At 41.8% G+C, this 24,284-nt stretch overlaps 1 protein-coding gene across 22 annotated transcripts in view; it reads right to left on the bottom strand.

Annotated features, from left to right (window-relative positions):
• Positions 1–24,284, bottom strand: part of ANKS1B (ankyrin repeat and sterile alpha motif domain containing 1B) — a 456,219-nt gene that overhangs the window by 71,065 nt on the left and 360,870 nt on the right. For 4 of the 22 annotated variants that reach the window (XM_078376065.1, XM_078376062.1, XM_078376060.1 and 1 more), the window contains exon 1: positions 23,471–23,598. The exons of 12 other annotated variants lie outside the window; for them this stretch is intronic. The gene's annotated coding sequence lies outside the window, so the exon portion shown is untranslated. Of the gene's footprint in view, positions 1–22,564; positions 22,818–23,470; positions 23,599–23,957; positions 24,019–24,284 lie in introns of those variants that run through there. 6 more of the 22 variants (XM_078376063.1, XM_078376061.1, XM_020803326.3 and 3 more) reach the window with 4 other exon arrangements.

The following is a 24,284-nucleotide window of genomic DNA, read 5'->3' on the forward strand; positions in this document are numbered from 1 at the left end:
GTATATAATAGTGGGTATGGGGGCTGATTGTTTCTTGCCTTAGTGCTATGAAGATTTACTTAGCTACAAAACATGGGGAAATGTAACTGATAAAAAAAGAACAGTGATCAGTCCTTTGTTTCCTTCAAGACTTTACCATTTTGCACTGTGCATGTTACTGTGCATATAACTAAGGGTGGTTGTGTACTGTGTTACAGTAAAAACAAAAATGTATTCTGGCACTATAAACACTAATAATTGGTATACTCCATGCAGCTGATAAAGCGAACAGAAGCCCATAAGAGCTCATGCGTAATGCAAGATGTTTCTTTTTAAGATGCCATAGGATAGGAATTTTGTTTAGACTAAACCTGTACTTTCAACATGTGGTCCTTGGTAAAGTTGCCTGAAATATACATAGATCTCTCAAAGTTTTTCTCCCCTGAAAAAACAGTCTCAAAAGTTTAGTTTGGGAACTAAATTGCAATTTGTAGCCATCCCAAAGCTATATCTCAGTTTTCTTCTTAGTATAATCTGTACCAAGGATACCATATACCCAACACTGGAGGTTTGCCCATTAAGACAAACAGGACAATACTTTCTATGGCTTAAGTTATCCCCAGCCAGCCAAACCTACCTGCCTTCTTCCTTATGAACAGCCACTGGGTGGCTTTGTCTTAGAAGAATTTATTACAGAGAATTTAGCAGGTAACAACTTCCTACAATGATTCAAGACATACATCACTTTCACTCATGCTCTGAAGAGCCCTACTGTAGTTCCACTCAAGAGGAAAACACAAAGATGCCATTTATGTTACTGTGAAATTCATGGGGGTGTTTGTGTTAGGGGTAAGAGAATCAAAGCTGTGTGGAGCAGCAACTGCTTTTATTTATTGATCTCTATTTCATACAGGTAAAAAAAAAACAGACGAAATTGTTTGAGAGACACGGTTTTGATATTTGATGTTGTGCACTGAGCAAGGCTGCACAGAACTTGGGAGACAGTCTATAATTTCTGCAAAGAAAAAAGTACCTGGAATAAAATGAGTTTGAGGGGAAGCCTTGGCATCAAAAAAAGACTGCATTTCTATTTCTGGTGCTTACATGTATGTAAGTTTGCATGAAAGAGTAAGATGAGCCAAGGCTGCTTTTACACAGTGGAGATCAGTGAACAGGTCACCCAGAAAAATCTGAGACCATTCTTAGGTCAAGAAAATCATAGCAGGCTTCTAAGACAGAAACCTAGCTCTTATTTTTGTTGAGCAGGAGGATATAGACCAGTACCCACTGCTGTGTTAGCATGCTATTGGATCAAAATACCTCAGCAGTGCTCATCTGGGACCACATTATGCGCACATGATCTAGGAACCCCATCAGGGAAAGAAAAATACATTTGGTTGTTGTGGGTTTTTCGGGCTCTTTGGCCATGTTCTGAAGGTTGTTCTTCCTAATGTTTCACCAGTATACACCCACAACAAAAACACACTGATCACCACAATCACCCATTTCCTGAAAAGGACAAAAGCTAATCCAACAGCTATAAATACATAACTCCTAAACAAACTGCACCAGAGCACAGAGTGCTACTCCTGTCCTCTGAAGATGCTGGCCACAGAGACTGGCAAAATGTTAGGAAGAACAACCATCAGAACACGGCCAAAGAGCCCGAAAAACCCACAACAACCATTAGATCCCAGCCGTGAAAGCCTTCGCAAATACAAAAATACATTTGTATAAATATCTGCAAAGCATTGCTTCTAACATGTAGTTTGAATTTTCTTCTCAAGGTATTAGATTTACAGAAGCCCATTTCTTCCCACACCTTGAATACACTTCAGCCCTTTAACTAGGACTGTCACACAAGACCACTCTTTCTGTTCCCAAGCAGAGTTAAGAGAAAGTTCAGTACAGAAATCATTTAAAAAGCTGAAAGATTAGAAACTAAATAGCGGCAAGAGAAAGATGGCTAAGGTGATGCCATGAAGGAAAAGACCCAACTGCATCCATCTGACTGTTAGGGATGATTCCCTTCTGCCTGATAAAGAAAATGACCATATTAAAAACTGCTGGAAAGGGAAATGGCAAAGAAAGGGAAAAAATCATAGAAGAAAATCAATCAGCAACTACAAATAAAAATTCAATTTTTTCTAATATTTTCTTTCTTTCTTTTTTACATATACAGCTGCATGGATTTACTCTACATTTGTCACATTTACTAGCTAGGAAACCTATGAAATCCAAAAGAGGGTCAAAGCTGCCTTGGTAGAAAACCAACCTATCCAGAGAAATAACCTCTCTGCTTTCACACACTACCAAAAATAATTATATTTTCTTGCAGAAACTGAATTTTAAAAAGCCAACTCCATTATAATTCCTAATACATTTTATACTTCACTCCTACTAACAGCAACTTATCTGCTCTTCCTATAAATAAAGAAATACAGCTCTACCTTGTTACCTAGCAACAGAGGATGTCACTGCTACTCTGAAAAAAAAACAGGGTTTATGTGAAGAGAACATTCATAAAGAACACCAAAAAAACCCATTCAAGTATTCAGTTTTATTGTGTTTTTTTTAAATTGAAAATGTTTAACAAATGTTTTAATATGGCCCTTGTATTATGGTTGCAGTCCCTGGAAACCAACATAACTTGGTTAGGAAACCTTATGTCTACATAAATGTGCTGTGCTTCCCATCTGATGAAATAAGATTGTAAAATGCTTTAAGAACTCTAGAAATGTTTCGTTTGCTAATACTGAATCTTATCACAAGTATCCAGAACACCTGTGAGAACTTTTTCTTCTTCCTGTACTGCCAGAACAAAGAATTACTCTGCAAATCTTAACTGAAAACAGATACATGACTCTAGAACATTGTATCAATCAGATCTTCCAATATGTATAATAAAATCAAGCAATACTGTAAAGTTTCTAAGGAGAAATACATTAGTGACTAGAATATTAGAAGTGTTCCAGGTATATAGAACCAAAATGTTTCCACATACATTCTGTCAACGTTATACCAGCATAGAAAACTATAGGCCTTTTGGGAAAATAATACCAAATGTGTTACGAGTATAGGTCAAAACTTTCTAAAGCCTATGGTGCATTTATTTCTTCCCATCAGCTTGCTGTCTGTTGCTACATTATAACAGAATTCAATTCTTCAAATCTATACCTACATCTATCTATCTATCTATCTATCTATCTATCTATCTATCTATCTATCTATCTATCTATCTATCTATCTATCTATCTATCTATCTATCTATCTATCTACATTTATATATAAAATTAATGAACGTGAACTACTATTCACAAAGTGACATCACATAAGGGAAAATCCCAGAAGCATAATTTTCTCTCATGTAGAATTACCCAGTGGTAGAGGATTCTAGAAGATGAGTATATGATCTGTACTATGGTTACTGGGAGAAGACAGAAGCAAGAACAGCTTGAACATAGTCTCTCTGTGCCAAAATATTTGGAAGGGCTGTTCTGGACACAATGAAATGGTGAAGTAAAGGTGTGAATAGATACAACACATACAATGGAGAAATGTATTTGCGAAGGCTTTCACGGCCGGGATATAATGGTTGTTGTGGGTTTTTCAGGCTCTTTGGCCATGTTCTGAAGGTTGTTCTCCCTTATGTTTCGCCAGTCTCTGTGGCCGGCATCTTCAGAGGACAGCACTCTGCTTCAAATGCTCTGAAGATGCCGGCCACAGAGACTGGCGAAACGTTAGGAAGAACAACCTTCAGAACATGGCCGAAGAGCCCGAAAAACCCACAACAACAATGGAGAAACATACACACCTTTTATCCCCTGTTAAACTAATGTTGCCATGCCCGCTCCACCAAATGCAGATTGTAAAGCTATGTTCCAGTTTCCAAACCCTTTCTTTTAGTTAGGCAAGCTGAGGAAGAAAAGCTGCCTTGGACCAAAAGCTCTACGGACCTGCTGTGTGCATGTTTTCCAAAAGATATCCCCTTGCTTTTTTAAATAATAAAAAAAAGAGATGAGGTTGGTATTAGCAAAGAATGCCAGTGAAAACCAAGGTCAAAATCATCCATACTATGTGAAATACAGTGAAGAAAAACAGGGACAAAAATCAAGTCATTTAAAATGCTGTGCTGGTATGGATACTAAAGACAGCCAGAAAAGCAGAAAAGGGGGTGCTCAATCAAGCTTGACCTCTCAACTCCAGCAAAAATGAGTAACCTGAGTCTATCCTATAATGCACATATAATGGAAATACAGTAGTGACCAGCAGGAAGAGAGAACAACCTAACACGAGATGTTGTTGGCTTACAAGATCTGAGGAAAGCTCTTAATTACAGGACATTTTGGAGGTGGGGGGTTTGCCTCCCTTCTGTCTCCCTAAACTTTACCCCAATATTCTCCCCTCAAACTTCAGCTGTCCTTGACTGTTGTTGCTGCTGTCTCATTACTTGTGAGTAAACTGGATAAAACTTGCTTTGAGATCGTCCCCAGTCACAAGGCAAAAAACCCTAGTAGTTTCACAGCTTTAATGAGTGAGCTTCTGAATATTAAATTCTATTTTTTTAAAAAAAATTAAAAACATTTTCACAGGAAGGAGTTCAATGTTTTTTTTCACGGTCATTGAATGGGGTTCTGAGTGGCAGGGTCAAAAGTTCAGTCCATTTAGAATATTGACAATTTATAAAGAAACCCACTGTCTCAGAGTTTTTCTTATTTTAATAGCACTAATTTCAAAGTGGGTATTTGAGTAAATGATTGAATTCTCTCAAAATAAAAAAGGGGGGCTGGGACTGACTTCATTCATATTTGGCCTTATCAATGTATTTGAGCTGTTTTAAATCAGCCAGAGTTCCAGGTGGCTCGCTTCGGAATAGGAGTAAAACTGTTACATTTTTAAAAAATAACTCAAAAACCCAAGCATCCCACAAATTTGGTACAAAGCAAGATCAGACTTTCTGCTACATCTGTGCCAAATTTGGAGCTGATCCACGGTCCAGATTCATAATTTTTCATTTGGGGCACCCCTATCTTTTGAGTTTGCTTATGGAATGCTGAATCCTGCAATCAGCACAATATATTGGTGCTCTTTCAGGCACCAGTGGCAGTAATATGAAAATTATCCACTTCAATAGAGAAAGCATAAGACATCCTGTATTTGTTATTATGTATTATAAGTAATCTGACCATTGTATGACTTTATTAAATACCACTGAGAACATCTGCACAATGTATCTTGATCACTAGCTATATTAGTCTCAGTGAAATAAAAGTGGGTTTGTGGAGTAGCTAAAAGGGATAAAAGGCTCAATCCAATTGTACAAAGCAACGTAAAACATGCTTGAAAGAACAGAGGTTTAAATGATTCCTTACTACCCCTCTTATTTTTTTGTTTATCATCTGTGGCTTTACATAGATACAACTCAAGAAGAGCAGTGTTGGCCAAATCGGGAATTTTTGTGGCACATGTAGAATGCAAGTGAATACATTTCCATTTTCTTTAAAGCAAACAAAAGGTCCAATTCTATCCAAGCAAATGAAAATTCAAAATCATAGTACAGTCTACTATGTTGAGTGTCTTAGTTCAATCTGCTCCACAGAGTCAGGATTGGATATCAGACTAACTCAACTACACACTAAACATTTAGGGATTTTTGTAAAAAGCTGTAGGAAATTTGACCAATTCCTGTGAACTTTAGTTATGCCTGTTATCTGAGGCCTTGGCATAGGTTTCATTTACATAACCACTGTGACATAAGAATGTGAACTAAACACAACAACTGAAGTTTATTCATTTTTATGGGTATACATTTTCAGTCCACAGTTACAGTGACTCACATAACAGCAATACAGTAATAAAGTAATCATGAAACAACAGTATAATAAAATGTCCTGATAAACTAAACAGCACAGTCATGATGAGTAAATACCCAGCAAACAGGATTACTTCAGAGTTTGGACTGTTTAAAACCAGTGTAAAGAGAACGGGAAAAAGAAAAAAACAAAAAAGAAAACAGTGTATTTCCACATTACCATAACAGAAAAATATCAGGGAGGTGCCATGCAGTGGGGCAGGAAGATGGTCTTTGCTACTGATAGGTCTGGGAAGGTTCACACCTGCATTCTGCAATTACGATTCTTGAGGAGTGGGGCCATGTATGATGACACTGGTGACATGAATTCATTTAAAAGCAGTATCTCAAAGTCATTTCACTTGAGTTGGAGATTAGGTAGGGTTGTTCCGTTAGCGAACAGTGATTTTTTTTTGGTTTAATTTTGTTAGACATCAGATCTGAAACTCTAGATACTGTGTGCATAATGAATTGTTTTCCTTGTGTGTAGGCATCCTTCAGTCTATGGTAATGTGCTCTGAACTGAGGTCTTGGAACAGCATCTAGCGTGGCTGAGAAGGCCAATTTGAGAGTGACAATCCCTTCCACACTGAAGACAAATACAATCTGCCTCCTATCCAGCTCCCTGATTTTGCTGGTTTCGGGACTGCCACTTTGCCTCGGCCTGGTGAACAAGTGTCTCTTCAAATTAGGAGAGGCCATGCTGCACTGCCTGCCTCCAGGCTGAATGCTCAGATGTCAAAGTTTCCCAACTGTTGAGCTCCATTCCTAAGGCCTTCAGATCCCACTTGCAGATATCCTTGTATCACAGCTGTGGTCTCCATCTGGGGCACTTTCCCTGCACTAATTCTCCATAGAGGAGATATTTTGGAATCCGACCATCAGCCATTCTCATTACATGCCCAAGCCAACGTAGACATCACTGTCTCAGTAATGCATACATGCTAAAAATTCCAGCTCGTTCTAGGACTACTCTATTTGGACCTTTGCCCTGCCTGGTGATACCAAAAATGCATCGGGGACAACACATATGGAACGTGCTCAGCTTCCTCTCCTGCCATGCACAAAAGGTCCAGGTCTCACTGAAGTACAGGAGTGTGCTCAGGACACAGGCTCTAGAGATCTTAATCTTGGTATATTAACCCATACTCTCTTTGTGAGTCCAGAGAACATGGTAGCTGTTTTGCCAATGCGTTTATCCAGTTCAACGTCTAGAGTGTGTGTCAGAGATCATTGAGCCAAGGCACATGAAATCATGAACAACCTCCAGTTCTTGCGTAGAGATGGTAATAGAGGGAGGTGAGTCCACACCTTGGCCCAAAACTTGTGTTTTCTTCGGGCTGATTGTTAGTCCAAAGTTTTGGCAAGCCTTGCTAAAACGATTCATAAGTTGTTGGAGGTCTTCGGCAGAGCAGGCAACAACAGCTGCATCATTGGCCAAGAAGAAGTCCCGCATGCATTCCAGCTGGACTATGGTCTTCACTCTCAATCTAGAGAGATTAAATAGGTTTCCATCTGATCTAGTCTGGAGACAGATGCCTTCTGTTGCAGTTCCAAAAGTGTGCTTCAGCATGACAGCAAAAAAGATCCCAAACAGAGTCGGTGTGAGGAGACACAGCCCTGTTTCACTCCACTTCAAATGTAAAAGGGATCTGATGTTGAGCCATCAAAAAATACAGTGCCCTTCATTTCCTCATGAAAGGACCTGACAATGTTAAGGAGCCAAGGTGGACATCCAATCTTGGGAAGTATTTTAAAAAGGCCGTCCCTGCTAACCAAATCAAAAGCATTTGTAAGATCTATGAAGGCCACAAAAAGTGGCTGTCGTTGTTCCCTACATTTCTCCTGCAACTGTCTGAGGGAAAATACCATGTCGATGGTGGCTCTATTAGCTCGAAATACACACTATGATTCTGGATAGACTCTGTCTGCAAGCACCTGGAGCCTCTTCAGCATGACACGGGCAAGCAGCTTCCCTACAATGCTGAGAAGAGAGATGCCACGGTAGTTACTGAAGCTGCTCCAGTCTCCTTTGTTCTTATACAATGTGAAGATGTTTGCAGCCTTCATGTCCTGTGGTACTCCACCTTACATCCAGGAGAGACGAAAGACTTCATACAGTTTGGTGATTATGATCTCTTTACAGCACTTCAGTACTTCAACAGGGATGTTATCATTTCCAGGTGCCTTGCTGGAGGCGGGGGAATCCAAGGCTGTTTTTATTTCTGCTAAAGTTGGTTTGCTGTCCAACTCTTCCAAGACAGGCAGGCACTCAATGTTATTTAATGCTTCTTCGGTTGCTACATTCCCTCTAGAATATAGCTCAGAGTAGTGCTGCATCCAGCGTTCCATCTGCTGTACATAGTCCTGGATGATCATGCCTGCAGCAGACTTCAAGAGAGCAGATTTCTTCTGTATTGGACCTAAAGCCTGCTTGATACCGTCATACATTCCCTTGATGTTACCTATGTCCACTGCTGTCTGTATCTGAGAGCAGAGCTGAAGTCAATAATCGTTAGAACATCTCCTGGCAGTCTGTTCAACTTTGCCACGAGCAACTTGAAGAACCTGCAAGTTGTAATCACTAGGGCAGGCTTTGTATGCTGCTAGAGCTTTCCTCTTTTCCTCGATGGCTGGCACCAACTCCTCCGAATGGGCCTCAAACTAGTCTGCCATCTTTTTGATCTTCTTGCCAAATGTGGACAAGGCGGTGTTATAAACAGTGTTCTTGAAATGTTCCCATCGTTCAGGTGCATCAGTCGGGCCTCGAAGAATTTCCTCAAACGCTTGCACAAATTCCTCCACTTTTCTCTGATTGTGAGTCTTGCTCATGTCAATATGTGGTCTTCCTTCCTCTTTTGTATGATACAATCTCTTTATTCACAGTTTCACTCTGCGACACACCAGCGAGTGATTGGTATAGCAATCAGCATCCTGATAACTGAGTGTGATCATAATACTAGAAAGACTAGTGCGTCTAGTGAGGATCAGATTGAGCTGATGCCAGTGCTTTGATCTTGCATGTCTTGAAGAGACTAGCTTCGTATTAAAGAACATGTTGATGCCACAAAGACCATAATAACAGCAAAACTCCAGCAAGCGTTGGCCATTTTCGTTCATCTTCCCAATGCCAAACCAGCCTAGACAAGTGGGCCAAGAATTGTGATCAGCACCAACTCTAGTGTTAAAATCTCCAAGAATGAACAGCGGCTCTTTCTCAGGGATTTTCTTGATAGTAGCTGCCAGTTTGTCATGGAATTTGTTTTGACTTCTGCTGTAGATAGCGTTGGTGCATAAGCACTAGTAAGGGTGACCGGTCCTACTGATGAGTGGAGCTGCAGAGACAGGATTCTTTTACTCCCTGCAGTAAGAGGAACAATGGATCTCAGCAGAGTACTTCTAACCACAAAGCCAACACCATAATCCCTGGTCTCATTTAAAGATTTTCCCTGCCAGAAGAATGAGAAGTTTTTTTCTTTGACAGATCCCGAGCCTGGCAATCTTGTCTCTTGCAGGGCAGCGATGTCCATCAATGCAACCTACTCAATTCCATGACAATAACAGCTGTCTTGCACACGTTGCCTATTTCCTGCAGGTCGTCAGAAAAGCCAGGGATCATTATCTAAACATTCCAGGTGCCCAGCTCTAGGACAGATGTTTTCTTATGATTATTGCATCATGCAGGGTTATTGATCTATTTGTCGGCTTTCACCCTAAACCCCATGCACCCCGTGAGGTTAACAGACCATGTTGAGGCAGCACCTTACTGGCTAGGGACTGCCCAGTTTAAGGCTACCTAGTGAGGTGCAATGACCTCTCCCATCGTCAGAAGTAGCCCCTGGCGTCACACTCTACGCCAAGCAAGCAAAGACTTATAACCAGTAACTGCTCCTTCCCATGTTATTTCAATGTTGTATGCAAAGTTGAAGTGTCCTCTGCAGAGCATGAGACCTGGATAAAATACAGTGGTGCCTCGCTTTACGATTGCCCCGCATTATGATGATCTTTTTGTGATCGCAAAACGATGGTCTAAATGGGGGAATTTCACTTTGCGATGATCAGTTCCCTGCTTCAGGAACCGATTCTTCGCAAAACGACGTTTTTTAAATAGCTGATCGGCAGTTTAAAAATGGCCACGGGGTAACTAAAATGGCTCCCCACTGTGTTTAGGGATGGATTCCTCGCTATACAGGCAGCGAAAATGGCCGCTGTATGGAGGATCTTTGCTGGACAGTGAGTTTTAAGCCCACTGGAACACTTTGAAAGGTTTTCAATGCGTTTCAATGGGCTTTTTATTTTCGCTTTACGATTTTTTGCTGAACAGCGATTTTCCAGGAACGGATTATCGCCGTTAAGCGAGGCACCACTGTAATATGGATGACAGACTTGTTACCCAAGCAGCAAATCTCCCCTCTCCACATCACTGAAATAGTCCAATGGAAAGGCAAGCGCCAGTACAACTGTTTCCAGCAACACTGTAGGAGTTACCAGAGCGTCACGAACTGCCTTCGGCTCCCGATTTTGCCTTGAGGTTTACTCCTGAAACCTTTTCCATCAGTGGATATGGCCACAAGACAGTGGAGGTTTGGAATCAGAGTTTTCCTTCTCCTAGATGAGCTGCCTTCCAAGGCTAACGAGCCCCATCTATCTGGTTTCCCTTGTGTGACAAACAAAAGTGTTGTTGCATATTTAAGACTAACAAGTTTTTTCAGTATGACCTTAATTAATTTTAATTCACTTCTTTGAACACATGAAGACACATCAAGCACACATTTGCTTAAAACAGATTTAAGGATGGTTTTCCCCTCTTTTGAATGACTCTGTTTTCCTCCTCTCCCCACTCCTGTGGTGTTTGTTTCCAGCTACTCTACCTCATCTCCTTCCATTAAGTACTGATACTTCTGCCACCTGGGGCTTGTGGGTGCTGGTCAACTACTTGTACAATCTCTTGTCTGAATATGCTACATATGATGGGAGTTCAAACTCTTCTGATTTCTGTTTATACAGTACATTCCTCCTGCCAGGTAGGATTCATGAGCACTGGGTATATACTACAGCCTTGTTATATGCATGAAAACACTACACTGGCTGTGGATTCAAGGTCTTAGGATCCAAGGAGAAACCTAGCTGGGGATGTATTATCATAAGATTTCCTTTTCTCCTATCTTAGCTCCACACTGTCCAAACCAGCATGACCAGTGTACACTACCCGTTCTGCACCGAGATCAAGAAGAATCTTGGCCAGAGAAAGCAGCATCAGAATATTCTCTCTTCCTCCTAAGCTTCTCTCTCTGCAGGCCCGCCTGTCCAGTGTACATTATACTAACAACTAGAGATGGGGGTATTTGTATTCACATAAGAATATGAATATTCCTGGCAGCTGGACTTAACGAGAGCTGGCCAGTCCACTCATCCTTCCAATTGCTCCCAGAGCTCTGTTCTCTTCCTGCTCGCCCAGCCACTCCAGGCAGTGGGAGAGAGGATGAGTCTCCCTGCATGGCTGCTGAGTTGCTAGCAGAGCAGGAAGAGAGCAGAACTGTGGGAGCGATCGGAAGGATGAGCAAGACTGCCGCCAATGCCAGATGCATGAGTGGACAGGCTAGCTGCAGGGGCTGTGTGGGGATATTCATATTCATACAGTATATGAATACCCCCATCTCTACTAACAACTCATCTTGGAGTCTCAAAAGAAGAATCCTGAAAGATATTCCTTTTACAATGCCAAGATCCTAACTAGACAAACCGAAATATACTTCTAGATAGAGTTCACCTGAGAAGAGATCCTCAGGATAAAGAGCCTCCTTGGGAGAAAGCTCTTATGCCCAGAGAGATAAGTGGATTCAACCCTGCAGCTGAATACACCCTCAGCTAACCAAGTGTCTGCAGCTGAATGTTCAGTGGGGCCCCAGCAGGTCACCTGTATATGGCTCCCATGGGAGGCTGCTAGCTACCTGGAGACTTTTCCCCACTGTCCAGACTGCATATTTATGTGTGAGGAAGTACGTGAAGCTCTTCAGAATATTGTCAATAATACCTCTGATAAAAAATATTGTCAACAGAAAGATAAAATGAAAAGTCAAAACTCTGATGATCCAATTGTTAAAATATAAAGCAGAAGAATATCTGAATGTAACTGTATCTTGGAAAGAAATGCTATTTTTCCTAAAAATAAAGAGTGTTGAAATGACCTTGAATAGCAGCTGTTATGAACACATGCCTTGGCAAAAAAACAAAAACAAAAAACCTTGTGTTCAGGATTTGCAATCTGTATTCAACAGCATGCTATAAAACGAAGTAAAACTAAAAATTAAGTAACTGTTGTATGTATTCCATAACTGCAGTAATAATTTTTTCCAATTCAGAAAACAATAGTAGTTCCAAAATACTATGGAGTCAGTGTACTGTATCTTTTACAACATTGTGGAAAGTGTGTCCAAAAGCTACATTGGTCTGCAAAAGCTATAATCCAATTCTACCATTTTGGAAAATGTATCCACAGTGCAAAGCCACCAAACCAACGGATAGCTGCTAGGACAACTGGTGCATGGGATTAAGAGATAATGCACTCAGAGCTGGGTGTAGCCCATTTGGAAGAAATTTTAAAATACTCTTTCCATAATGTGTTTTTATCATCTGGCAAAAGGCCTAGAGCTCTTGATGTACTTGTAAAAACAAACAGTGAACACGACTTAATTAAAAATAGTGGTGCTTTTCAAAAATACATATATTGACCACAATGGTGGTTAATTACAAAAGAAGAATTAACCACATAATAGACAAAAGGGGATAAAGATTCAAAGATATAATGAAATCAGATATGACAGACTTAAATTGAAATATTTGCAAATATAATTGCCTTTCAGTATAGATACTAGCTTTCAAGACATTAGATAGACCCTCTCTCCCTTGATGAGAAGAACTATAATCATTCATGATTTTATTAAATATAAAACAACTTTATTCTCCTTTATTTGTCTTTAAATTAGAATCTGCATCAAAAAGGGAGCTAATTTGAGCTATAACTGTCTTACTTAGTACCTTGAATGAATAAATGGGAATGCTGCCCCAAAGGAAGCTGAATAGTTCACTAATATTTGAAATCTATAGTTCAGAATCAAAACATGCAGATTTAGAAATTTATTGACCATTACCATACAAAACAGAAGTGATATTGGAGCATATAGCCATAGTCAAGGGGGTCACTATCTTACTGAAAAGGCTGGTACTATTCTTGGATCTAATCTTGCTTTTTGAAAAATAGGCCAAAGCCAATCTGTGGCATGACTGTGTGGTTTTTGAAATGCATTTATTTAGGTCTTTTGGGTAAGTCAAATTATTCTATACTGATAGATATAACTTTCAGGCTTCATCATGCCAACACAGTCTACTGGGAACTGCTACTGAAGACAACTTAAAACCTCAGTTTATTCAAAATGCAGCATCTTATCTCCTTACAGGTACTGAAATACAGACACATACACAATTTGTTGTGAGCCAGTTAAACAGTTTGCCTACGAGCAGGGTCAGCCCTTGAATAAATAGCACCCTAGGTAAGAAATGTTACCAAGAAGCATCTTTGGCACTTGCCTCAAATCCTTTATTGGCTTATAGCATTCTTTGAAGAAAAAAAAAGAAAATAATCATAGGCCTACAGGCCCAATTAGAACAGACCCACAGAATACTGAGTGAAACACTTGGGTAAATCTCACCGATTCAAATAACCAAGACTAGTTGAGCCTACTAATAGGATTCCGGGCATAGTGTTTGCAAGTACCTACAGTGTTTGCCAATGTCAGCTGAAAGTAAGGTGGTACTTCATTTAGTCCCTTGTGGGTTTCATTTCCTTGGGAACACAGTTGTCAGGGGATACTTGCCATTGCTTGGGATGATTGAAGCCAGTGTTACTAAAGCCAAACCTTTCACACTCTTTCTGCAACCTTCTTTCTCTTTTAGATACATTTATAGTTCTTCCCTTTCCCCTCCCTGCTACAGTGGGGTGGGGGGAGATAGAATGATAGATGTCTGAATGGATCAATTTCGTACCATTTTGAAATTAAATGAATAGCTAAATGAAATTAGGACAAGTTTGTTTCCCAGCTCTCCTTCCTATAAACCTGTGTTAGTTCAACCTGAAACTTGAAAAAGAAATGTGTAAAGCTAACCGGTGGATGTTCATTTTTGCAGGCAGTATTCAAACAAGGGAGGAAAATATTAAATACTCCTTTAAATCCAAATATTAGCCCCAGCTGAAGTAAACACAGAATGAATGGGACTTGTTACATCAACAGTTACGTAAGTTCCATTGATTCAGTGGGTCTGCTCTAAATGAAACTAACAATAGGATTTACAATCCTATACACACTCATCCAGAGGCAGCCTGAGCTATCCTGCTGTTTGAAGTAGGACCTGAATCTACACCCACAACATCACTCCATGATGGTAGTAATAGTCCCCCCCCCCCGAAAAAAAAGAATGTGTCTGCTGCTTTCCATTCTCCAAAAAGCAGACAAGGTGACAAAGGCAACAGCAACAGGTCCTAACTGGACTCATCTCGCATTACTCAGAAAGATGATATCCTACACTGCAATACCAGTACCCACATTTGCCCCCAAAACTAGGAGGACTATGGGTGCTACTAATTCCACCTCTACCTCATACTCCTCAGATTATTGTCATGCCTTGCTGCTTTTTTGAGCAGCCTATGAATGCACGCTTCTCAAAATCTTGCCAAGATAAAAAAGGCATGGAAATAGCACCTGTACAGTGAAAGAAGAGGCACTACTATCAAAGTGTAGGAGGCGGTGGTGACATCAGTAGCCTCATCAATCAGGAGGAACATCCAGCTCATACAGGTCCATTTCCCTGTAGCCCACTGCAGCTCGTACATGACAAGCCCAGATGTGGGAGCTGGAGAGTTGGGATTTTGTAGTAATGCCTCCATCCAGTGCTCTGGAACCTCTTCTGCAAGTTCTGGCACTACTGGAATGATTGTAATGCTCTTGTCTTTTGCCAAGTCTTTCAGTGACAGCTAATTATTTTGCAGCTTTGCTTGTATCTGCTATTATGATATGACATTATCATATGCTTGTCTTTATTCTGTGTTGCTTTCTTAAAGCACTCTGCATTTTGTTTTTTGACAAAGTGTATTGAGTATGCTTATTAAATTAATTTCTATTAGACTTAACTCTGTTGATTAGAAAAATCTGAGATAATACTGGAGATAATACTTCAGCCGTCAAACATACAAGCATGTTCATATTATCTAAGTTGGTTTTTCAAGCCAAACAGGCATGAAATGAATACGTCTAGGACTCCTTTAGATAATATGTCTAGTTTCAGCTGTCTAGGATTCACAGTCTTAGAGATACGGATTTGACAGACATACATACTCTTCTATAAAAGGTTAAATACAAGTTGTGCTGGATCAGAAAAAGTTTATGTAGCCCAGCATTTTCAAGATTCCCAGTTAAAATCCATACCCAGTATACAAACATATTAGTAATCTTTCATTTGTGTTCCTCATCAATACTAACTGAATCAATACTAATTGATTCATTAGCATTGTGCCTCTGATATTGAAAGCAACTACATGATTTCATTAACAGCTGTAGCCATATTATCCTCCATGATTTCCTTTTAAAACTAACTTGACAACCATAATTATATCCTATGAAGGCAAATTCCTTAATTTAACTATATGCAGTGAGATGTACTTCCTTTAATCTGTCTTTCAGTTCCCACTCTTCAGTTTCATTCAATTACCCCAGGTTTCTGTATCCTGAAGAAAACATTTCCCTCTTTGCTTTCTCTGCACCATGCCTTGTTCGATGGACTTTTGTCATTATTCCTCATCATTCATCTTTATTTTTGGGCTAAAAAAACCCAAGCCTCGGGAGACCTTCAGTCCCTTGATCACCTTGGCTATCACCTCTTCCAGTTCTACAATATCCTTCATGAGATGTAGTGAACAGAGATTTTCACATTATTCTGTACTGAATCATAAAAATAGATACAAAAACACTTTGATATTGATGTTTTATTTTGAATCCTTTTCCTGATTGTTCCTGACATGGAAGATTCACCTCTCTCATACAGTCATGGTAGGTTAACATTATCACTACACTATCCATAGCCCACAATGTCTTAGTCACTTCCAGATCAGACCCCATCAGCGTCTATGTAAAGTTGTTGTCCAAGGCACTAGCCATGCTAGTCTAATTAAAGCACATATACATATAGCAAAGATTAATATTATGACCTATACATCTGGAGAAGCTGGCTACATACATGAAAGCTCTTGTCAATAGAAAGAAATTATCTTTAAACGCGCTACAAGACATCTTGCTGTATATGATATTAAATTTTTGGTGTTTTGTTTGTTGTGCCAATATGCATCTACTTACAGTTTTGTTTTTTTTTTGTTTTTTTTTACAATCAACCACATTTGACAATTCAATGTCTATTCCTTGTCCTACATTTTTTACTGATCTTTTTGGAGCAATACATGGTCTTTGTTCAAATCCATTTACCGTATTTGCTGGCGTATAAGATGACTTTTTTGGCCCCAAAAACATGCCTCCAAGTGGGGGGGGGTCATCTTATACGCTGGGTGCACTTCAGTTGGGCCAGGAAGGAGCTGCCGCTCTTGAGTGAGTGACGTGGCCCCGCGCCAGCAGGGGAGGAAGGCAGGCGGGCAGGCAGGCGGTCGGTCCAGATGGGGGAAGGGAAGCAGAGCCAACCATGCCTGAGTGGCCAGAGCCTGCCGCCGGGCTGCCCGCCACCCTGCGCCACTGAGAAAGCTGTCCGCTCGCCTGCGCGCCACCGGAGAGCTGCTTTCCCTTCTCCTCCTCCTCCGCCACCGCCAGCCCAGCCACTTCCCCTCCTTCTCGCCCTCCTCATCACGGAGCCAGCTGCCCACTCGCCCGCCCGCCCGCTGCCAGAGAGCTGCTTCCCCTTCCCCTCCTCCTGAGCTGCCACCACCCACCCGCTGCTTCCCCTCCTCGCCCTCCTCGTTGCCGGCCATGAACTTCCAGGGCGGGCCCGGGCAGAGCCCCAGGCAGCCGCCGCCAGTGCTGCAGTAGAGCCATCCACTCTATATTTTGAGTGGAAATGTTGGGGGGTCATCTTATACACCCAGTCATCTTGTACGCCGGCAAATATGGTACTTTAAATATTTATATGTCACCTTTCTCCTAAAGCAGTGATTTCCAACCTTGTGTTCATAGATGTTCTTATACTACAACTCCCAGAAATCCTGGCCAGCACAGCAAAGGGTTCAGGCAGTTTTAGTCCAAGAGCATCTGGGTACACAAGTTTGGGAACCATTGTCCTAAAGCATCAAAGTTGGCTTACAGCATTAAAAGAAACAAAGTTAAAAGCTAAATAATAAATTATTGCAGTATTTAAAAATCATTAAACAAATATACCATATTTTTCCATGTATAAAACAACACACTCTCCTAAAATAAAGAGAAAATTGAGAGTCATTTTATACATGGTAGTAAGGAGCTCCTGCCAACCTAGCAGTTTGAAAACATGTAAATGTGAGTAGATAAATAGGTACCACTACGGTGGGAATGTAACAGCGTTATGTGTCTAGTCGTGCTGGCCACGTGACCATGGAAACTTGTCTATGGACAACCACTGGTTCTATGGCTTGGAGACAGGGATGAGCACCGTGCAATAGAGTTGGACACAACTGGACTAAATGTCAAGGGGAACCTTTACCTTTACCTTAAGAAGGGGGAGGGATCAAAGTGTTTTGATTCTTGCTTTCCCCCTCCACTTTTTGCAAAGAAAGTGGAGGGGGAAAACATTTTCCTCGCATTTTCCTTGTGAGGAAAGTGGAGGGGGAAAGAAGGAATCAAAGTGCTTTGATCCCTGCCTTCCCCCTCTACTTTCTTGCAAAGAAAGAAATTTTGGGTTAGAAAAGGGGGGGGTGTCTAATACACGGGGGTGTCTTATACATGGAAAAATATGGTAATATTAAAGATCATAATAAGAGCAGTATTAGAAACACAATGAAAACACAGAATAAAATTATCTTTTTAAAAAAATCCCCTTGGTCAATTAGTAATTTAAAGGAAAGCCAGACTGAAGAGAAAGGTCTTTCCCTGCAGAAGGATAAACATGATGTCACCAGCAACTTTTGGCATCTTACTGCTTACTCTCAACTCTTAACAATTTATTAACAAGTTTAGAAGCATGTGCCCCACTGAATCTTGGGGATACCATTATCTACTTATTTCCATCATAAGAAATGACCAATTTGTTCCCATTCTTCAGCTGAAATCTGTTCCATAACTTATGCCACATAAAAATGATGATGCCATCAGATGTGGAGATTTTGGGCAAATAAAACATCTGTGATTCCACCCCTTGCAAAGGTCCTAAGGATCTCATGGAATTCCTTGCATTGAGGGGCCACAGGACCGCGACAGGAATCTTGAACTTTCAAAAATCACTGCCAATGGTAAAGTCATCCCAGCAACAGGAATTTTCAGAAATTAGTCTTACGTACATCCTGCAACCCCCCAATGGTTTCTTCACAATTAAAAGGATTACAGAGAAGCCCCTGGAACTTCCAGGGGTGGGGGGAATTGGAGATATTTTATTTTAGAAAAAATCATTTCAGCTGATGACATCATACAGTTCATGCAGTATAACTTATAGAATAGCATTTCAGTTTCTATTTCCTATTGATTACTTAGATAAAAAGTGGACGTGGTGGCGCTGTGGGCTAAACCGCAGAAGCCTGTGCTGCAGGGTCAGAAGACCAAGCAGTCGTAAGATCGAATCCACGCGACGGAGTGAGTGCCCGTCACTTGTCCCAGCTCCCGCCAACCTAGCGGTTCGAAAGCATGTAAATGCGAGTAGATAAATAGGGACCATCTCGGTGGGAAGGTAACAGCGTTCCGTGTCTAAGGCACACTGGCCATGTGACCACGGAAGATTGTCTTCGGACAAAACGCTGGCTCTATGGCTTGGAAACGGGGATGAGTACCGCCCCCTAGAGTCGAACACAACTGGACAAAAATTGTCAAGGGGAACCTTTACCTTTACCTTACTTAGATAAAAAGACTACTTGTCATGCACTACTTTCCGGGGCTTACCCATGTTCCTTCTCCAAATATTTTAACTATTTATAATGATTTCCCCCATGTAATCTGTTCAATTTCATGTTCATTGGCTGAAGAAATTCAACAGTTTTCTTGAGGCACTTTGGGGATCATTATCTTCCTCTCCAACCGCTTACTTTTTGGGTTGATTTTCTTGCAGAAAAGCAAACAAAAAACAACAACAAGCAACACAGCAAGAATTTTCTTTCTTGCTAACAGCAGCAAGTTACTAAGAGTGTGAGGTGTTCTGTCCAAGTTACTGTACAGAATTATTAGGGACCTTTAGACAAGAGACTATGAAAACTCTTGTCTATGAAATACATTCCCCTTAGAGCCAGAATGAGCTCCTGCTCTCCCTGTTATTAGGAATAAAACAGAGCATAGGCAATACTGTTATAGTCCACTAAAAAAACCATCATGCAATCCTGGATCAGGATGTGTTAGAGTTGTTGTTTTAAAGTTACAGCTGAGGCAGCTGTGGATTGGATATCACACCCCGATTCTTCAAACAAAGAGAATAAATAATTAAGGATATGTTTCCTTATCCCATGACTGCTATATTTGGACTCTTTGGTGTCAAACACTGTCAAGAGACTTCTGAAACTAAGTAAACAGTGCCTATAAACCCTTACAGAACTCTAAAAGATTAATGCATTAGGCTTCCATTTTCAGAAGCCATGTTGATTACTATACACAAGACTGGCCTTTTTATATATATCTGATAATTTTGTTCCGCTGATTCACTTGGAACAGACATTAAGCTAACTGGCTTATGATTCCTACAAAACCACCACCGCAGATCCCTATTCAAAAAGTAGTAGCATATCAACCATGGTTAGGTCCTCCAGTTCAGAGGCCAATCTTAGAGACATGTATTTTGTTCAAATATAAGCATATGAAGTTTAAAAACTCTCAGGTGGATGTCATCTAGAACTATTGATATATTCCCCTCTTTTAATAAAGTCTAAAATAATCACTTAATAAAGTCTAAAATGTAATTGCTAATTGCCCCATTTCCTTCCTGAAAATATCAATTCAAGCCTGGATTTTCTCCTGTAGCACTGTTAACATTCTTATCAATCACCTTCGCAACCTATTCTCCAGTCTCAATTTAAAAAAATATATATTTCAACTTTGATGTTACTGGCAATATGATCTTCATAACTGCTTCCTAAATTTCTTTTGTGCAAGTTTATGTTCCTTTGTTGTTGTTGTTTTTTACCATTTTGGCAAAATTTCCATTTCTTGAAGGAGTCCTTTGACACTGTACATTAACCAGGCAAGTGTGGTTAGCAGTACCTTGTGACTTGTGGTATACATTGACAAAGCAATCTGGAGAAATCTGACCTCAACTTTCCCTTTCAGACTCCTTTTAAACTGATCCCTTTGTCACAGAGACATTTCCTTATCTGAAGTCAAAAGTGACTATACTGAAATCTCATGAATGCTTTCTGCTTATATATAAATTCAGTTTGATAGCACTGTGTAATCATGTCTGGTCACTTCAGCAACATCACATCAGATCCTAATTCTCCACTACATTCACCAATTTCAAGCCACTTGAAGGATACAATCCCATGTACATTTTCCTTGAAACAAATACTCCTGAATGCTGTGAAATACAAATCTGGGTAAACATGCAGAGAACTGTAGAGCCAAACTTTTTGTAAATGGATGCATAAGATTATAGTCTTTGCAGTTGTGTCTCACAGACACTTTCACTTTTAAGAATTGAGTCACTTGTAACTGTTGTGTACATGTTTTCAGATGCAGGCAGTCCCAGGAATTTCATTTTGATCCCACCCATTTTTCCAGTTCAACAACATCTCAAAAGTAATATTCCAATACATGCTTAGTATATGGTTTAGTGCTTAGTATGTTTCATCTGTGACTTGTGAACTGAGTTTGCACATAACATGTAAAGAACTCCAGCTATAGGAAGTCCATCCATTTCTGTGGACACTATCCTCATAAGAGTATTCTGAATATTAGGCCACTTATGTCACCCTAGCTTTTCTAAAGACTAAGGGGTTAGGGTTATTCCTTAGTTTGGAATATGTTTCATGAGCTACCTGTTTTCCAAAATTTCCCCATTGTTTTAAGTTCTCTCTCAGGTGCTTAACAGGAATACTGTATTGCTGTTACTGGACAAAAAAATATTGAAATCATCTCTCTGAAATTATTATTTTTTATTTTCTTTAGATGCATTCCAAACCTTAATACATGCACAACAGATTAACCACTGTAACAGTTAAAGCCTCTGGTGACTAAGCTGGCCTTTTAAAAGCTAGCAAAGTACATGCCCTTTATACCATTCAAAATTATTCCGACACCACACTTGCATTCAGGATTCTCATTCAACAACAACTTCCTCAGACCTGTTTTACTCAAGAATCTGACTTAAGATGCCTGTCTGTGAAAAGTTAAACACCTGTCTGCAAAGCCACTTCCTGCACACATAGATCAAAAGAAAGTGCCCAGACTTGTCAATTATAAACTGTAAAATAACCACCAAATATCATCAGCTGAAACAATGAGTCTCCAATTTATAGCTTCATTAAAATTTTTATGTATCCATTAAAACAGAGTTTTACAACACATGATAATTAAACAGCACAGGATCAAGGTCTCCTGCTTTGAAAATAAACGCCTATTTGCTTTTTTAAAAGCTTCTGACTTATATTGAGATAGATTGAGAAACAGAAAGCCATCCTGTTGTGCCAAGGTTTCATTCTACTGGCTAAACTCCTATGTTACAATCATAATACATTACAGGACAATAACCTTAACACATTTCTGAACAATAATACTTAAAACAGATCCTAACTAGTTCTGCCTACAATGTCAAAGGGTTAACTTTAAGATAAATTAAATATTCCCTCACAAGCAATTTTAGAAATGCTCTCCCACAAACAATGGCCTGTGTTCATACCAAGGAACCACCACATTCCCAATAGAAAAGTTTCAATCTTCCCACTGCTGACCACTATGCTCCTAGATATTTGATCACATCCATGTAGAAAAACAGTTATAAAAACCAGCCCCCGAGATGGTTAAAGGGGCAAGTTGCTTCACAGAACTCTGTCCCCCTCAGATGGAAATGTATATCATCCTATGTGTTCAGGCTGTCAAACACATATGTCCTCTATTGTTTTGTTTGAATAGAACAATAAGAGAGCTCCCCACTTCACATTTTTTTTCCTATGCAGACTTCTATGTGGAAGAAAAAATTGTGAACTGCAGCATGATTATTTGCCAAGAGTACACAGTTTGCAATAAATAACACTTCCTGCAGGCTTTACAGAATAAATATCCTATCTTTTCTGAGAAGAAATACACATCTTGACACCAAATTGTAAAATGTAAAACAACTCTTACGTTAGTAACTACTCACACTGAAGGAAATGGAATTGCACCACCATTGTTTATGAGGCCTAAGGAAATTACACCTGTAAAAAATGTTACCACACAATAGTACTGTAATTTGGTCAGTTATATGGTGGAATGATACCCCAACAAAGGTTTAATAGACACAAAACGATGTCCCACTTATTCAGAAGAAAAGCCAGAAAGTGCAATCTTCTGTTATTTAAAACTGTATTCGTTTCATGCTTACATTGAAACAAGGCTTCAATCTGTAGGTATGCCAAACCTGAAAGGGAGCACCTATGACCGATTTAAGAAACAAGGGGCACCAGAAGCGGACCTGCAAGCCCTCGATCCCCGCGAGGCCTCCACTCCTTAACAAGTTTGAAGACCAAAGCGAGTGTTATCAAGCCCTTGAAAGCAGAACTTCCCCACGTAAATGCCGCTGACAATCTTCCCCCAGAAGAAGCGACTGCCGGCTCTGCATGCTGCGCTATTGCTCTCCCGGATGCATCACTAAAAAGAACATGTCCACTTTTAATCACTGCTTAAATATACATGGAGCGAGCCTCCTGGAGACAAAAGCTTTCCCAGCACCGCTCCGGCCCCCTCAGAGGCGATCGGGGGGGGGGGGGAGAGAGAAGAGAGAGACCCTGGTTGTTGCCGCCGCCGCCGCCCGTCAGGACCACTTCCTCCGGGCGCCTTTTAGCGCTACCTGGCATGCAAGGCACATTTGGCACCCTCTTTGTCTCTCCGCATCTTCTCCCTGCTCTCTCTCTCTCTCTCTCTTTTTTAAAGACAACGCTATATTTAGTCGCCGGCGACATTCCTGAGGACGGGCTACCGATAACGAGGGAAAGGAGCTGCCCTTTGGAGCCGATGCCCACTTGGCAACAGCGCAGGGCTGGGGCACACCAAGCGATGGCCAACCAGACGGGGGGACGGGCGGCCGGAGAGCCAAGGGGAAAAGAAGGCTCGTCCTAGCCAGACGCCTCCTCGCCGGCGGTGCCCCCCTACGACCCGCGAGGGGGCTCGAAACGAGCGCAGCCCCTCGGCGAGTGCCCTCCTCGGGCCCCGAGCCCAGCAAGCCCTGGCTGCCCGGCGCTGCCATCCCCGCACTCGCTTACTCATCAGCTGCCCGGCCGGGCTTTCTCGCCTAAAGCACAGAGAAGCGGCGGCGGCGGCCGTGACGGTGGCGTGGCGAGGCGAACGCGGGCAAGCGGGGGGGGGGGGCGGCTGCGAGCCAAGCCGGGGATATTTATATTCTGCAGCGTTTACCCCTCGCCTTTGTGCATCTTCCTTCCCCGCCTTGTGGCGAAGGAGGCAGGGACGCCGCAGCGGAACCGAGCCGGGCGCAGCACAGCTGAGCGAGCGAGCGAGCGAGCGTCCCTCCCTCCGTCCTCCTCCTCCTCCTCCAGCCGCCGGCAGCACCGAGCGAGGGAGGAGGGGAGGAAAGAGCGCGGCCCCGCCAACCATCTCCTCCCACCTTCCCGTTGCTGCTGCTGCCGCTGCCGCCGCCGCCTCTCCCCTTTTCCCGCGCTCCCGCCTCATGCTCGCCCTGTACGAGGCTGGAAACTGGTCCATACACGGCTCGGCGCCTTCTCTCGTCCCGCCGAGGAGGGCCCCGGCCGCTCGTCACTCACCGGGTTCTCCCTGGCGGAGCGGAGTCCGGACGGACGCCGCGCTGGTGGCGGGCGGGCGGGCGGGCGGGCGGGCGGGAAGGCGGTGGTGGCTCTACCGCTGCGCCTCCCCTCCCTGCTCTCGCATCCCCTGTTACTATGGATATTCTCCGTGTGTCTCCTCCGCTCTCGCCTGCACAGGGAGAGGGGAGCGGCTGCTGGGCTGCTGCTGCTCGACGGGGGCCCACATACCGCCACTCAAAGGACCCTCCGCGCTGCAGCGGTTGCCTCTGCCGCCCCGGGACCCACTTATCACTGTCCCGCCAGCACGGCTCTCTTCCCGCCCCCGGA

The sequence above is a fragment of the Pogona vitticeps genome, chromosome 5, assembly GCF_051106095.1.
Source record: "Pogona vitticeps strain Pit_001003342236 chromosome 5, PviZW2.1, whole genome shotgun sequence".
In the NCBI taxonomy this organism is placed as follows: Eukaryota; Metazoa; Chordata; class Lepidosauria; order Squamata; family Agamidae; genus Pogona; species Pogona vitticeps.